The 17648-nt window shown below is 32.0% G+C and overlaps 2 long non-coding RNA genes across 2 annotated transcripts in view; both read right to left on the reverse strand.

Moving 5' to 3' along the window:
• Positions 1-3633: 3633 nt before the first annotated feature.
• LOC134692795 (uncharacterized) overlaps positions 3634-17648 on the reverse strand; it is a 31592-nt gene continuing 17577 nt past the window's right edge. Inside the window, exon 3 of the long non-coding RNA XR_010102272.1 lies at positions 3634-3670. This is a non-coding gene — a long non-coding RNA (uncharacterized LOC134692795). The remainder of the gene's footprint in view (positions 3671-17648) is intronic.
• Positions 12919-14828, reverse strand: LOC134693697 (uncharacterized). Its single transcript, XR_010102443.1, has 3 exons — positions 14741-14828; positions 14301-14516; positions 12919-13007 (listed from the first exon to the last, which is right to left on the reverse strand). It is a non-coding gene; the product is annotated as an uncharacterized LOC134693697 (long non-coding RNA).

A 17648-nucleotide genomic window follows, 5' to 3' on the forward strand; every position in this document is an offset into this window, starting at 1 on the left:
CCTAAAACTATTTACTAGTAATTTTTAGTACTGAAAAGTATTTATTTACTTTTTTTATGATTCAAGCGATCATTAGAACCACGACTTTAGAAAATATTAATTTCCGGATTTTGTAGTCATTTCCTGTCCGTGTACTGATCCAATTTTTATTTCATACGAAAACATATGACGCCGTTTTTTTGACATACAAAAATCGCAAAGTAATCGGAAACAGTAAAAAATCGTAGTAAGCATTGAAAAAAAATCTAGATACCTTAAATCAATCTACAGGACATGCTTTTTAAATTTGAGTAAACACCGGAATAAAAACTCAACAGTGAAAACTGTAAGCAGTGAAAATTGTTATTAGTACGAAAACACATTACACGATGATAATCAAAATCTATGACTCTGACGACGACACAATGTTGGGTCGCTATGTCTGGCTTTTGCGTCGCAGGCTCGACAAAAATCCCCATATTGAATAATATTTTTGATTTATACCAAAAAATGGGATATAATTCAACGTGGATAGCTACAGTCTACAGTTGAATATGTATTAAACGCCGGTAAGTAAATTTTACATTGAAATTGTCAAGATTCAGAATTACTGGAAAATTACAACAACACAAAACTCTTCGGAGTTTATTTTTGTTATTTAATATTCAGACATAACGAGAGTGCATACACTGGAAATGTCTCTCGTGTATTACTGATGTCAATTGAATTTATGTTGAAAGTCCATATGATGAAAGTTAAGCTGAAAGTATCAGATAAACTTAACTTTATTAAAAATCCATGTAAATGAGTTGAAGGTCAGGTTAACCTTGTCAGACTGACATGTACGCCATCTGATGATTCCTAATACCAAATATAAATATCCTTTTGCTTAAAGTATCTGAAATACATATATGTTTCTGTGAAACCAACCTAGCCGTTAAAACTATATTTTGACCAATGAACAATAAATACTCGTAAGGGTTTAAACGGAACCTTGTGTCTCGCCTTCTTTTGTTGTTAGTTGCAGGCTTAACAAAAAATGGAAAAAAGATTAAAGTAATCCTATGTTTTGATTGTAAGAAGTTTCTGTCCAAGTTTGTTAAATAATCAGGATTGGTCATGAATCTAATAAATGTTTTTAAAACTTCAACTGCAGACTGTATGTAATGTTAACTGAAAGAAGATTAAGGTCATATATTTTAAGTGCTATACGTTAAAACAGGAAATTATAAATATCAACAAAATTTCCTTTTGGATACTAGTTTTAGATCATAGATGAGTTTATGTCCAAGTTTGGTACAAATCCAGGATAGTTTAAGAAAGTAATTATAATTTAAACCACAGAGAGAGTATTTGTGAACGCCGCCGCCCGCTGACTATGACGACGCCGACAACGAAATGTAGGATCGCTTTGTCTCGATTTGGGGACAAAAATCGTAGGCTCGACGAAAATATTGTAACGGTCAGATATACGCTGTACTGCGAATATTCAATCCATTCACAAATACAGCTGGTCATTGCTTGTACTATCTGAAAAGCAATCTTAATGCAATACAGTTTTTTATACTTTGCCAAAATGAAGATTTTACTATGCTTTTTATACCACAGCTACGATAGAGCGGGTCATTATGTTTTCAGGTTTGTTGGTCCTTTCATTCGTCCGTCCGTTCGTTATTCCGTCCGTCTTTCTGTTCCGCATCAGATTAAAGTTTTTGGTCAAGATAGGTTTTGATGAATTTGAAGTTAAATAAACTTGAGACTTTGTACGCATTTCCTCTATGATAAAAAAAACTCATCATAGATACCAGGACTAAATTGAGTATATACGCCAGATGCGCGTTTCGTCTACAAACACTCATCAGTAACGCTTGAATCCAAAAAAGTTAAAAAGGCCAAATAAAGTACGAAGCTGAAAAGCAGTGAGGACCAAAATACTTAACAGTTTTGCCAAATACAGCTAATGTAAGCTATGCCTGAGGTAAACAAAACCCTTAGTTTTTCAAATTTATAAATATAACCATATCAATGACAATTCATGTCAGCACAAAAGTGCAGACTACTTGGCCTGTGATACCCTCGGGGAAATAAATCTCCACTAGCAGTGGCATCGACCCAGTGGTTGTAAATAAACTCATCATAGATACCAGGACTAAGTTTACTTTAATTTTCTTAATACGATCTTTCTTCTTTAAATGCAAAATACAGCTTTTGGTTAAGTTAGTTTTTAATGAAGTTGAAGTCTTATAAACTTGAAATTTAGTATACATGTTCTATATGATATGATCTGTATAATTTGAATGTCAAAGTAGATATTTGACTCCAATTTCACAGTCCACTGAACATCAAAAATTACAGTGCGAGTGGGGCATACGTGTACTTCGGACACATTGTTGTTTTAAAAATTATGATAAAAAGTATGGGTCACCGCGCTATTTTACAAGGTACTAGTCGTTAAGAATTACCAAAATTTACTAAGATTGTTCACGAAAACCCATTTGTGTGCATTAAGAGAAATCCATGAGACAGAATCTTGAAATAATAGAAGATAGATTTAATTTTATATCTAAATAAAAGAAAAAGAAAAAAGGTTCTCACCGATTTCGTTTTCTTGCTGCAAGTAAAAAATAAAAACTTCCCTATATGTCCAGTATAAATTTTCTACTTAAAGATGTATTTCCCCTTAAATGGCTTATTTAATAAATTAATTTATAAAGCACAAATATTTTGTATTTGTTAAAACATTTTCGATAATGCAATGAATAACTAAGTTTTCTTTAAATAATTTGTCTCCAAATTTGCAGCTTTGGGTAAAAAACTGGATCGATTTTTTACTCATGTAAATGATTGTACAATTCAAGATTGCGGTATACTTGAGGTGTACTTTAACTAGAAATTAAAAAAAAAATAGCCTCCTGATTCAGGATGTTCTCGCTTGGTTAAAGACCCATTGATAGCATTGTGCTGTTTTCTATTCTTGGGTTGGATTGTTGTCTCTTTGTCACTTTTCTTATTTTCATTCTCAAGTTTATTGAACACATTTTTTCAAGGATAATACGGCCAGTAGATTGTAAATAAAATTGAGAAACTCACGCACCCGAAGTCGTCCTTATGCCGGCCCCTGAACAAAAATGTATACTAGTTCAGTGATGATGGACGTTCTTAAATCCAACAAGTTCAACAAAGGCCAAAGGCTCCTGACTTGTGTGAGGCGCAAAATGCTGCAGGGTTAAACATCTTTTTTGAGATCGCAACCCTGCCCTGTACCTCTAGCCAGTGTAGAATAAACAAACACATATTCATACGGACAGTAAAACATAGTTCAAAAGACCGAGTCCGCTGTCAGAATAGGTAACAAAATAAACTAAACAAAATGACAATGATGCATAAATATCACTGAAGAGACATGTATTGTCGAAATGCGCATCTGGTGCAAGAAAGTTGGTACCGTTAATGTTATTAACAAATGACTACCAGCAGTTACTGACATGCCAGCTCAAGACCTCAATTAAACTGATTGAAAGATTATGTCTTCATCATATGCATATGGAAAGAGAAAATGGTACCATTTAAGACATTTAAAGATGAAATAAACACTAACACAGAAAATAACTATAAATCAAAATATGTTCAGTCCATTTCAATGATGAAATATCCAATGTGTGGGGTTGTAGACCATCTAATCTCTTTTCACCTGGAAATATACAAAAAAATCTTTATTTTTACATTATAATTTATACTTATTATAATTCTTTGCACTATTCTGTTTAATTGCTTTTGATACTGTCCCTGTTTAGTCAAAACTTTTTATTGTAAAATAGGGACGAATGATACCAGAGGGACAGTCAAACCCATTAATCGAAAATGGCTAAGTTCATGCAATTTAAGTTTTTGCAACTGGGCGAATTATGTCATCGGGGACAAATAGTCCATCAGCAAAGACATCGACCCAGTGGTTATAAGACAGGGACGAACAATACCAGAGGGACAGCAAGTTATCTCCCCAAACTCTGTTTTTGTTTTGCAGTGAGATCTTATTTGTAACGTGAATGAAAGCGAAAAAGTGGAAAGTTCCCGACCAGTTAAAAATGGCCTTAACTTTTGATGATTTTTTAATCAGGCCAAGCAATTACAAATTTTACATAGAAATACTTTTGATAATACAATTAAGCAAAACATATATTTAATACAAAAACGTATGAAGCTACGACCCCTTAAAAAACATTATTTGTATTCTAAAGTAAATTTTGGTATTTGTTTCCATAATTTTAATTGTTTTTGGTATAATTAACCTTGGCCGCCATCGACGATTAAAAGGTTTTCATATTGATGAATTCTATATCAAAATTGAAATCTTTTAGTTACGCAACATTTTGGATAGTAGGTTACGACCGAAGTCTTTTTATAGCTTTTAGGTCTGAAAATTGCACAAAATCATCTTAATTTGACAAAATGTCCAAAATGGGCTGACTTTGGAGAATATTATGTATTTCAATGCAATGAACTGATTTATATATCATTCAGGCATTCGAAATAGACCAATTTACGAACCAAATTGTGACCTTTTTGGTGTTTTTTATAAAGTATATATTTTATGCCATTTTTTTGCCATAAGTGAACCTAATTATTATTACTTCATTATCACTGAATTAGTATATATTTGTTTAGGGGCCAGCTGAAGGAATTTTTCGTTGCATTGAAGACCTGTTGGTGGCCTTCTGCTGTTGTCTGCCCTAAGGTCGGGTTGTTGTCTCTTCGGCACATTCCCCATTTCCATTCCTAATTTTACAATACAAAATAAAGCAGTGTGCACGCATTGTGATCTTGTGTATTTCGGCAGCAGGGGCAAAATCTACCGTGTTAAGGACAGCTATGTCATAATAGTAAGTACTCGACACTTTTTATGTAATGAACGCCATTCTAAACTCCAAATTGTACACAAGAAACTATAATCTCAAATAATACAAGACCAACAAAGGCCAGAGGCTCCTGACTTGGGACAGGCGCTAAAATGCGGCGGGATTAAACATGTTTCTGAAATCTCAACCCTTCCCCTATATTTCTAGCCAATATAGAAAAGTAAATGCGTTTAGATATTGTTACTATGACTATACTAGTGCTGTCCGTCCTTCTTAGTTTTTTTGTGTTTCATTTTATCATTAAGCCGGTTTAAATTGAAGCTTAATAACTTATTTTTACAATAACATTCAAAACCACAATCCTACAATGATCTCCCTCCATGACTAGTTTTACTCCGGAAATAACCCCTAGTTTTTATTCGAAACTGTTCGTGAAATTTCTCATATTGTTTGTTTGTTTTTGTTTACTGATTATTCTACTATAACATGTATAACAGATGACTAATAATGATAACGTCCATTTTTGAAATGATTGATTAAATATAGTCATGGAAACAGCAAAAATGTGTAAAATTTCAAAAATCTTCAAATATCCTGAAAAATTACAGAAAAATTAACTGCTATTCACTTACATTTTTTTTTCAAAATGACCGCAACTCAGTGGCAATGGGAAAAGGGTGACATATGATATTGCTTGCAATGGCAGATCTAGTAATTATTATTATTATAAAATTTATGTTAAATAAAAAATAAATTCTTTGTAAATACCAGTAATTCTACGATTCTATCCATATAAGGGCCATTGGCATTTCTTTTAACTCTGTTGAATTCAATCCCTCTAGTTGCTGGCAAGAGCCTGTTAGATTGAATCATTTCCATTGGTGGACCGGGTCTTGGCCGTCCAATGACTGTTCCTGTTCAAACTGCCGTAAGCATCATGAATATCGCACACATAATCTTCATTTTTTTCATTCTGCAAGGGGCTAAAATTATGTGTTTACCTAAAGTATAAGATAGTGTATAACATAATATTTTTGTGCACTTATTTTCGAATCAACTTCATCATATACGCTCAAAACATGAAACAAAGTAAAATGTGGTAGATTTAAGTTTAGAATACACATTGAAAAATTTAGTTTTGATATTGCTGAATTCATTAGACATACATGATATAGATGAACTCATTACTGATATGATGATAAACATATTGTATATTCATATCTCCCTCGGTTTAATTTAATGATACCGGTAGTGAGACTGCAATAGATTAACTTTATAAAGGAATTCATAGGGATGTCTATTAATTTAATTAGTTCACCCCTCCCATCCCCATCAAATATAAATCACATCAAACAAAAACAAACAAAAAAAGCTCACACAAATGATCAGATTTACTTTAATTCATTTATGATTATTTCAAATATTTTAAATGTTACTGTAAAATATGATTATTTCAAATATTTCAAATGTTACTTTAAATTAAGATAATTTTAAATATTTCAAATGTTACTGCAAAGAATGATTATTTTAAATGTACTGTAAAATATAAAATATTTATGCAGAATTATTAAGGAAAGAATGTTGATCTGAAATTCCTGAAAAGTACCTAAAAAATTAATAAGTGTAATTTTCATTTTAACTCTTTGTCACAGGTGTCTAAAAACGTAGAAAAAAAATCATTTATTTCAAAACTTATATTGTATTGTATTTACCTTGTTCTTTTTGGTTCTCAATCGAACAGGGAAAAAAACAGTATGTCTACGCAGGATAAACATCAGTCACACACACAATTGTGTTGTTTATTGACAAGGTAAATCTTCTTATTCTTTTTATTATTAAGTGTGTTTGTAAAGAGTTTAAATGTTATGATCAACAGATAAAAAAATAATAATTGAGCTAACCTATATGCACTTAACTTTATTGTTTTTAGATTCTAATTTTAACAGAATTTAATCTATGTGCACGTTTTGTGCACATGGAGTCCATATGCGACCGAATTCTATTGAATAAAAACAACCGTCTTATTTTTCCCGTTGTATTATAACGATATATGGTTATATGTTAATAAAACTAAATAAACTGAAAATTTTCAATACTTTTATTTGAAGTACCTTTTTGTCCTCTTTACGGACACCAACTCTAAGAAGTTGGAAAACATACGCTTTGTGTTGTATATAAGAATTATGCTTAATCATAAAAAAACACTTCTAGATATGGCAAATATCTCTACATGTGAAAAGAACCAGAATAACGACACTTGAGATTTACAAACTTCTTAAAACGGGAAAGAGTCAGTGTGTTTGAACGACTTGATCAATCTAAAGGACTCAAACTATAGTGCTAAGTAGGTACAGTAACATTTTGAACATACCACAGCTAAGAACTACTACATACGATAAGAGATCATTCAAATACGCAGCAGCTTCATTCTGACATAGCTTTCCGAGCAGCTTCCGGAAAGATTTTTTTTTCTCTTTTTAAGAGATGGCTTCAGTTCATGAATTGTTTGAACTACCGTTGATCAGTCTTCTGATAGTGAAATTTGCTTGCTTCCTGCTCCCACTGTCCAGTCTGATCTTTTGTGCATAGTTATTCTAGCGGAGACCCAACGTGGCTTGTGGGTCCCCCCTTGGATCCTTGTTCAGCTCACTAAATGTGTTGTCTTGCCTCGTAGTAATGTATATAATTTGTTTGCCTGCTGCACATGCTTTTTTAACAGAAAAGCTCGTGCTTTGATTTTTTTTAATCTAATTTCTAATTATCAGACAGATCATCACGATTTGTACCTAAATTCTATTTTTTATAAGCCATACTTTTATTTTACTTGACATTTGCTTAGAAATATTAATGTAAAACTGTGTGTGTGTGAAATGCATGTTACTATTAAGAAGTGATAAAATATTCATACATACACAAAGAGTGAAGAACGCCATCTTTGGAAGATACAAGAACACATTCGCAAACCAACACAGAGAGATTGATATCATAGCATTGCATTGCATCTACGGATCGAGTAAGAAAATATTAACCTTCCATGGAGATAGATGGATATTAAAGCATTCAGTCTTGGAATGGATCAAACTGTCTTTGATCAGTCTGTTGATAGTTAAAATATATGTTTATAAACCATGTATTTCCAATATAAATGTTAAACTTAGTTTATGTAATGCATATTGATATTGTTTTTTGTGTGGCTATATTTTTTATACGGTCAAAAGTTCTGCAGTGGTTGTGATGTATAGTTTTACAAATGCCAAATAAAATTATCTTATCTTATCTTATCTTATCTTAACAGGAGAGTCATCAAGGCAATACATCAACAGAAGAGACATAGAAGCATAGACGCGCCTCTTTATACGTACGTTGAGATGCCCGGTGTTATGATTGACAATGTGACTTTAGGAAAAATAACAGAAAAAAGGACAAAGATGTCTAAATAAAGGCAATAGTAGTATATACCGCTGTTAAAAAAATCGGTTAAAAACTAAAACTGAGGGAAACATATCAGATATGTCTAACAACCACTTCTTAAAAAATACCACATTTATCTACAGGCGAGATATCAGTGCACTATATTTACAGACTAGATATCAAAGTTTATATATTATATATAACTTGGTATGCGGCTTTGAATTTGCTCGTGTTTGTATGCCAAGGAGAGATGTATAGTTGTTTTTAGGTGACCTGCTGGTTTGAAGCCATTTTGGGATTTCTTACTATGAGATCCTTAAGATAAAAATATGAATCAAAATAAAAACAAAACAAATAAACTGCTGCGCCATGAGTACATGATACGCCCTCCCATTTTAAAAGAATAGAATACGGGTAGTCTTTACATCGATAAATTAAGTCCTATAAGAAAAGCAAAATGAGAATGTTAAATTTGATGTATGCCTTTTTGTGCTTCTTCGTTATATTTGTTGTTTTTATAGTGATATTAAGATGATAACGCAATATTGACTGCTGTACCCCTATTTTTGACATTTTTACTCTTTGAGTATGTTTGTTTTGTTCATGCATCGTTGACAATGTAATGGAATTTGATGCGACTGTCATACAAGAGAGAGGTTTAGCTAGCTATAAAACCAGGTTCAATCCACCATTTTCTACATTAGAAAATGCCTGTACCAAGTCAAGAATATGACAGTTGTTATCCATTCGTTAGATGTTTTTGGACTTTTGATTTTGCCATTTGAATTTGGACTTTCCTTTTTGAATTTTCCTCGGAGTTCAGTATTCTTGTGTTTTTACTTTATACAATAGCCTCTCAATGTCATATTAGAAATTTATAAAATGTAGAAAGGAGCTTACATAAACAAGTCACCAAAGTTTCATGAATTGAGATATTGTACGAAAACTGGAAATATATTTATTTATAATGGATAAGGAATCAAGTAATTGCAACTTATATCAATTCCTTTCAACTTTGCGGGTGCTACTTCTGCCTTGCAGAGGTATTAGCCTGCTCTTTTTCGAAATCTATAAGTCGGCCATCTTTTGTCTCTTTCCGACGGACTTTCATCGTTTCTCAAGACCATACTCGCACATTGTGCCAAGGGAGAATCGAAAATTTGGTCCTTGAAATTGTCTCCCAGGAGAGGTGATCGAACCAGGAATCTTTGTGTTAGTAGTGCGATGCACTAACCACAACACCACGGCTCTCTAAAAAAACATGCAAACCATTTCGTATTGTTTCGCCTGTCCCAAGTCAGTAGTCGCTGACCTTTCTTTTGTCTTAAGTTTTATTTTTTTATTTTAGTTTATTTTTATGTGTCGGATTTTAGTGTAACGCACATATTTCATAGAACTAATACACATTTTTGTTAAGGAGTCAGCCGAAGCCAGTCTCCGGGTTCGGGATTTTCTCGCGGTGTTGAAGACCCATTGCTGACCTTGTGCTATTTTCTTCTCTCAGGTCGGAATTTTGTCTCTTTGTAGTGGAGCGGCGAATGTTGAAAAAGTCGCTTAGTTAACGATTTTAAATTACCTGAATACCTCATGGAATTTTAAGGTCCTAAAATGTTTATCGATTATTCAGCTTTAGAAAAATATTTGTCGTCAATATCAAATGTGGTACAAATGACGTTAAAAATAGCCTTTACTGACGTTACCCAACTTGCATCGCATACCCCACTGCCGATTCGGTAGTCAAATTTCACAACAAACCCGTTCTAAAAAATAATTTTTGAATGAAATTGGTAAATAAAGTTATTCGTGAACTTCATACAATGTAAGGGCAATTCCAAATAGTCCTAAATTTAATGCTTAATGCAGCTGAAAATGGTTAAAAATAACACTGTAAAAATCATCGTTTTTCATCTAGCATTATTTGCACGTGCAGTATAGGTATATTTTAAAGGCACACCAATGAAGCCGTCGTATAATACTTCAATCGACCCGATTTACTTTTTGAAGTTAATTCCTAAAAATATAAATATTTGACTAAATATCTGCTTTTTATCCAGATTTCAAGTCCGAATATTTGTCACAGATTTACCGACATTGTTGGGGTTTCTAGTTATAGTCACACATTCAGCGATTTAGCGAAGGTCATTTGTAGTCATTTTTAAGCATATTTCTTGTTCGTGTTATAATTTCCTAAACCTTGTGATTAATTTATGTTGTTTGGTATTGTTGTATACTCGTTTTTGTTGAACTGAACTGGGAAAGTGAATTTCATTTTAGGGTTCGTTTGGTTTTCAGGTGTGTTTGATTTGGTTTTTTATTCAATCACATGAACAATTTCACAATCTCGTTAAAACGGGTCCCGCTAGATGCCCAAAAAAGACCTTATTCTTGACAAAAAGTCTCTTGTTTAATCATCACTTTTGACAAGGTATCAGTCTTTTTTACCTGATAAAATAAGTAAGACATACTGTAATTCCTTTAAACATAAGGCTAAACTTGAGAGGTACTACAGGGATGCCATTGCCTTTTTTGCTCAACAAGGACCATATAAATCTAGCATTGTATTTGCTAGCGAAATTTTCATTTGAGACGCTGTCAAGGTAGCGAATAACATCAAAGCATAATTAACAAGAATGTGTCCAAAGTACACGGATGACCCACTGGCACTATCATTTTCCATGTTCCATGGACCGTGAAATTGGGGTCAAAAGTCTAATTTGACTTAAAATTAGAATATCATATCATAAGCATCAAGTGTACTAAGTTTCAAGTTGGTTGGACTTTATCTTCATCAAAAACTACCTTGACCAAAAACTTTAACCTGCGAACGAACGAACGAACGGAGCCACATACCAGAAAACATAATGCCCCTCTACTATCGTGGGTGGGGCATAAAAATGGTTGAGATAAAAGCCAACTTAAGTACATGTAGCTCCACCAAAACCAACGACAAATCGGTATGCATGTATTTTATGAAGCAGCCTCAATTTTATGACAAAAAAATGGAAAATATTTATATATCTAGGGATTATTATCGTGCAAATAACCAAGTACAAATGCATATCGTTGGAAATTTCAGAAGCAATGTTGTCAACCTATTTGATAAGTTTTGTTACTTGTCTCTTGACAAAGTCTTTTGATACATTTTCTTCAGTATCAATGAATAATTCGCATGACATTCGGAGAAAATGTGCTACTCTCGCAGAGTGCCTGGTGTCAAATTGTAATAACATAATTACTCAATTTAAAGTCTTATTATGCCGGTCGTTCATGCTCTGGGTTGGTGTGACTTCACTTTAAGTTTTTTTTGGAATCGGTTAAACGCCGGTATTCAACCTTTTTATGACAAACCAAGCCGTTTAGGTAATCAACAACGAGCAAAGCCCAAATGGCCATACCGCAGTCAGCTATAAAAAGCCCCGATAAGTCAGTGTAAAACAATTCAATCGAAAAGCTTTCGGCATGTGAATTCGTATTTAAGCATCACGTATACTACGTACAATGTGGCAAAGCAAAGTTTGGTTTTCGGCAAATCTAGCCAACCGAAGTAATGGCTCCCCATGTGCCTTTGTTGGAAAACTGCGCAACATGAAACGTTAGAGCCAGTTTTCTTTGAGGGACAAATGGCATCGGACTTTCTACAAAATCTAATTAGTTCATGTAAGGGGGAAAACATGCTAGGCAGCACGTGTTTGCAAGGAGCAGGGTCTTCCATGCATTGATTTATGTTTTTTTGTCAGAATGTAGGTAGTTGTAATGAAATACCATGAAAATAGTTCTTGTAATATTTGGTAACTTTATTTTAATTTGCTATAATGTTTTCGACGTTTCATTTGGTATGAAAACAAACTCATCATAGATACCATAACGGTCATGTCTCAATTTTAGGAATTTGTTCTACAACACGCTTGCACTAATTGAGTAATATATCAAACTCCATTAACTATAATAAATAAAAAGGTATCTTGTATTGAGATAGTTTGAATTCATTTTAAGAAAACTCAGTGACACGTCGAATCCTTGAAAATTGAAACGAATTTTTTCATGGCTGCATATTTAGTTTGATTTATTAGCTATGCATTTCAGATACTCTTTGAAAACTTTTCAACTATTAAAGTATTCAAGAAATGCTATTTGTCGATGTCAATTATCAATGTTAATATGTTCCTGTTTTCCATTAGGCATTAAAATTTGTATACCATGGACTATCCTCAAAAAAGTTAAATAAAATGTTGTTCTGACGTCATGTGCAAATATGAAAAAGATTTTGTATGAACTAACGTTTTTCTACATAATACTATTCGTATAATTTATTGAATAGATTATTAATTTTGAAAAATATCAATGGTATTGTTTCTCTAGATGAAAGTAGGATTTTTTTAAGTGATGATCTTTGACCTTGATTTTCGTTATTATTGTACCAGATTTGATATTGACGACACATATTTTCAAAAAGTACAGGATTTTAGCTTTCCAATGAGCTATTAAAATCCCATGAGGTATTTAGGTAATTTAAATTTAAAAATTTAAAATTTTCCTCTCCGCCGCTCCACTATTGTCACTTTACCCAATTTTATTACAATCATATTTTTCAAGAATAATATGGCCAGTAGATCGTTAAGACGAAAATAGAATCATCTGAAAATATTAAAAAAACACTAATACAGAGAGCAACTACAAAATCAATATCTATTTAATTCAGTTTCAATGATGAAATATTCAGTTTGTGGTGCCAAAGATCTAGACCATCTAATCTTTTTTCAGCTGAAAAATACAATTATATTTATGTTTACATCAAGATGACGGTGAGGGTATTCCGATGTATTGCTATAGCCTAGATTTGTACACGTCACTTTTGTTTTGGATTTTAACCGATCTTAATACATGATAAACACGAGGATATTAACTAGTGCAAACTAAAATTCAATTTTGTTTGTTTTAAATACATCTCTTCAATGAATACTGATAAAAATATTGTTGTTTAGAACATAAATTAATAATATGAATTTTTTTTGTCGTTAATGTATATATTAATAAGTTCATAAGTAAAAAATGATTGATAAGATCTAGACAAAATGTGTTAAAGCATGCGGAAGAATATCTCAAGGACGTTGCGCAACAATTCCGGCAAGGAACGGTGACTCTGTAATTGATTTTGCGGAGAAATATGAATCCAATCTTTTAGAATGTTTTTTTTTACAGAAGAATATACTTTTACTGCACCACTATACCATTATAAGAATAGCAGAATAGAATGATTTACAAATGCATGAAAATTATATATATATATATTACAATTACATTAATATCAAATATAACAACAAACCAGTGTATACTGATTTGTATCACTACAATAATTAAGTTATTACGCTGAGGTTGGATTTCCTGTCATTTATTTATCTTCCAGGCACGAACTTGTCTTAGCAAACAATATATCTCTGTACATTAACCTCAGATTCAGGTATAGATATGTGATTTTTAATGTGATAAGTGCATTTGACCACCTATAAGAACTCGAGGTCATCCGATGTTCAGTACTTCAGTACTTTGATTAAATAATGATATTTATTCTTCTCCTTCTTCTATTTCTTCTTCTTCTTCTTCCTCTTTTTATTATCATTATCATTATTATTAGTATTATTGTATAGCAATATATTTTTTCCCACAGAACGTAGACAAAAGTTAGCGTGCAATAAATTATAATATTAGTTTAAACCAATTTTTACTTTCAAATATCATATTGCTATACAATAAAAGGGTTATTGCATGAATATAGGGGAACATTGTCCCTCGTAGAACTAATGTTGCAATTTCAAGCTCGTGCAATATAAAATTCTACTCGAGACAATATTCCCCAATATTCATACAATAACCCTATATCATTAACTATCATAATTATTATTATTATTATTATTATTATTATTATTATTATTATTATTATTATTATTATTATTATTATTATTATTATTATTATTGTTGTAGTAGTATAATTGTTATTATTATTATCATTATTAAACTTTATGTTCTGATTAATCAATTCGTAAGATTTGTAATTACCAGTAGTCCCAAGGTTCTATCTAAATGGTGGCCATTAATATCTCTTTTAACTCTGTTAAAACGAAGCCCTCCTCTGGGTGGTCGTATTCTGTCAAATTTAAGCCCTCCAGCTGGTGGCTTTCCACTGACTTTTCCTGCTAAAACTGTCATTAGCAGCATGAATATCGCACACAGCATCTTCAATATTTTCATTCTGCAAGGGATGTAATTGTTCACCTAAAGTATATGATTATCATAACATATAATGTTTGGGCGCACGAATTTCCAAATGATAAAAACGCGACACAAAATTTGAAAAGTAAATTGTGGTAGTTTTATATTATGGGAAAACAATGAACTCATTAGACATACATGATATAGAGAAAATCATACTCCCTCCTAAAAATGTTAAAACATAGAAAACAAATCAGTTAGTTAAAGCTTTGCTGTAGTTTATTTACCTTGTGTTTTGGTGTTTGATCGATCAGGGAAACACGTGTGTTTGGAAATATTAAGTTTGTTTATATACCAGTTACACGCCTTTTTATAACCGTTTTTCTATGCAAAATAAAACACCAATCACAAAAAGAATTGTTTTGTTTCTTGACAACGAAAATCTACCTATTCTTTTAACATTTTTTTTTCAGTTCAATTTGTGTCAAATTAACATAAAGCAAATTCAAAGGTCATACACGACAGAAAAAATAATAATTTAGCTATGCACTTAACTTTAATTTATTGTTATTAAATTCTTATTTTAACCGAATTTAATCTATGTGTACTTTTGTGCACATAGAGTCAATATGCGACCGAATGTTATTGAAGAAAACAACCGTCTTATTTTAAATGTTGTATCATATGATATATGGGTATAAGTAAACCAGACTTAAGAAACTGAAAATAGTCCATAATTTTCTTTGATTTACATTTTTGGAATCATTTGAAACCTCCTAGACATTGCAAAATATCCAACTTGCAAGTGAAAAGAATCACGACAATATGGCACTTGAGACTTACTAATTTTGTAACGGGAAAGCACCAGTGAGTTTGAGTGGCGTGATCTTAAGGTAGCACAATACAAAGACTTTTTTCCTTCCAATCATTAACCTTTGAAATGCTGTAACTTTCTTATGAATGCATAGAAAATAATAAAAGAGGTATATATAGATAGATAAATGATTAATCTTTTAAATGAATGCACAATTTTTATTATGCAATCATTATGTAATTAATTATTATGTAATTAGTGGCAAAATCTGGGTAAGTCCACTTAAGCGAATTTAGCTCTATCATCTCTTTAACTATACAGAAAATTTTAACGAAATCTTAATCAACACATCATGGGCTTCAAAAGGGTGTCTCAGATTGTCTCTATGGTATTCCATTCTCTCATAAATCTCTAATTAGTGTGAACATTCTGACCACAAACAGAAGATAATGTTTAATTAGGTGTAAAATTTGTTCTAAACATTCTATCTAAAATCTGAGACACCCTTCTGTAGATAATGGCCATAGAAACAACATATAATAAAATCAACCCTCTAGGGATGCCAATGCAGAAGCTAATTTCATTTGAAAGTGGAAATTTGGTGAAAAATATTTTAGACACAGTTAACATCATAATTGGTTACATAATTGTTGCATAATACTAACATTGCATTAATTTGAAAGAATAATCTGTTAGCTATCCAAAACTACCACTGTTATAAATTTTCAAGCATTATTAAGAAAGTTACAACATTTTAAAACTTGGGAGTTGGAGTTATAAAATCTTTGTATTGTGCTACCTTAGGATGTACTTGGTCTCCTCTGAGGAGCCAACAATTCTAGAATAAAACTTTTATTCTTAATCTAATTATTGATAAGGAAAGGACGACAACTCTGTCTGTATGGGAGATTGTAATTATTAGGTTAATATGACTGTAAATCAATAAATTGGGAAGAAAAAATCATATGGTGGTGCACTCCTTTTTTTTTTTCCAACGGCCCTTTGATTTTTTACCCATTTGTCATCAATTTTTATCCATTTTTGGGCTATTATTGTGAAAAAATCACAGTTCGACAATTAAACTTTTAATAAAGATGAAGTTAAATTTAACTTAAAAGAACTATATAGGTTTAACATCAGAAATTTTATCATATTTGGTGCTTTTTCGTGTTAAATTTATCATGCTGTCTATTTCCTAAATATGTGTTTTTTTCTCAATTTAAAGAAACAAAATGCATTTTATTTCAACTTCTTTGTAATAAACTTTGATTATAAAGTACATATACTGAGCCAAAAAAGTTTAGCAACACTTTTTTTATAATTTTTTTGTTGTTGCTGTTTTTGAAAAAATATTTAAACATCATTGATATTATCCTTAGTTTAACCTGTAATTTAAAACAGTCGTCCTTTCTTCCTAATGATTGATTTCGCGCCATTTCAGCTTTGCACGTGTAAATGATGTTTTACCTTCTGTACCTGTACTTTTAAAACGATATTGAAAATTTTTTTTTCACTAACGTTCAGAAACACACCATTGGTAAGAAAAACACAAACACCTTTGAAAAAATTGCATGGGGCGTCAACCAGGCCTCCCCGAAAATGACAGTCAGAAAGGTCTTGAAAGGGTTGATGCCGGAATGAGGGTTGCTGACATCATGGCTCGATTTAATGTGCAAAAAGCAACAGTTTAGAGACTAACAAACAGATATCGACAAATTACAACTGCACAGGATAGGTTGATATCTCGTAGACAAAAAAAAACTATCGTCAAGGGAGGAGCGCTTCCTTCGCTTTAAATCAACACATGACAAGTTTTTTCCGGCTAAAAAAGTAGTGCATTGACTAAGGGAAGCTGCTGATGTGCCTGTCAATCCTTCATTGGGGCACCCAGGGCATGGCTGAGAAATTGATTTTGAGAAACACTATACTCATTTACGCATTTTGACCCTCCAGCGCTCCATACAAAGAAAATCCTAATGAATGTGAGTGATTAACATTCATGTTGCTTCTGACATATCATAATTCCATTTTTTTATGATTAAAATTATATGTTGTTATGATTTTGTAATAAAATAAATTTTCACATTTTTGTTGCTAAACTTTTTTGGCTCAGTATATATAAGAAATTTGAAAAGAAAAACAGTTTGATTTTTTTTAATCAAAAACCTCTTATTGAGAAACACACAATTTCTTTTACGGTATAAAATAGAAGATATGGTATGATTGCCAATGAGACAGTGTTTGATTATAGATGTATCATCCACTTGAATAATATGTTTTGGAAATATTCACAGATCGAGATTTCAAAGTGACTGAAGAATACATCCTTAAGGACTCAAAATATAAAGCTAGGTACAGTAACATACTTGACATACCACAGA

Source organism: Mytilus trossulus, chromosome 12, assembly GCF_036588685.1.
Source record: "Mytilus trossulus isolate FHL-02 chromosome 12, PNRI_Mtr1.1.1.hap1, whole genome shotgun sequence".
Taxonomy (NCBI): Eukaryota; Metazoa; Mollusca; class Bivalvia; order Mytilida; family Mytilidae; genus Mytilus; species Mytilus trossulus.